A 603-nucleotide genomic window follows, 5' to 3' on the forward strand; every position below is an offset into this window, starting at 1 on the left:
GAGTTTTAAAATGAAAGGCCAACAAGAACTCTGCTCCACCTCTTCCCTCCTGAAGTCCCGGTCTCCAGAATTAAGGTAGACACTTTTTTTCTTTTTTTTTTTTTTTTTGAGACGCAGTCTCGCCCTGTCGCCCAGGCTGGAGTACGGTGGCCTGATCTCGGCTCACTGCAACCTCCACCTCCCTGGTCCAAGTGATTCTCCTGCCTCAGCCTCCCAAGTAGCTGGGACTACAGGCATGCACCACCATACCCAGCTAATTTTTGTATTTTTAGTAGAGGCGGAGTTTCTCCATGTTGGCCAGGATGGTCTTGATCTCCTGACCCCAGGTCTGCCCACCACGGCCTCCCAAAGTGCTGGGATTACAGGTGTAAGCCACTGCGCCCGGCCAAGGTGGACACTTTGATGCATGTCCCAGATTCCTCCCAGCAAAGAAGGACTTGGTTGCCTCTTACGGGGAGTGCCCTGGGCAGATAGGCTGCAGCTGTCAGCCTCTTTAGGAACTGCCTCTGCTGGGGGAGCCGCCTTGCCCAAGGGTGCCTAAGGGCTAGGATAGCTCAGTCCAACTCCAGCCAGGCTAGTTTGCAGAGCCAATTGAGCTCCAGG

Source organism: Mandrillus leucophaeus, unplaced genomic scaffold (assembly GCF_000951045.1).
Source record: "Mandrillus leucophaeus isolate KB7577 unplaced genomic scaffold, Mleu.le_1.0 Scaffold217, whole genome shotgun sequence".
Lineage (NCBI taxonomy): Eukaryota > Metazoa > Chordata > Mammalia > Primates > Cercopithecidae > Mandrillus > Mandrillus leucophaeus.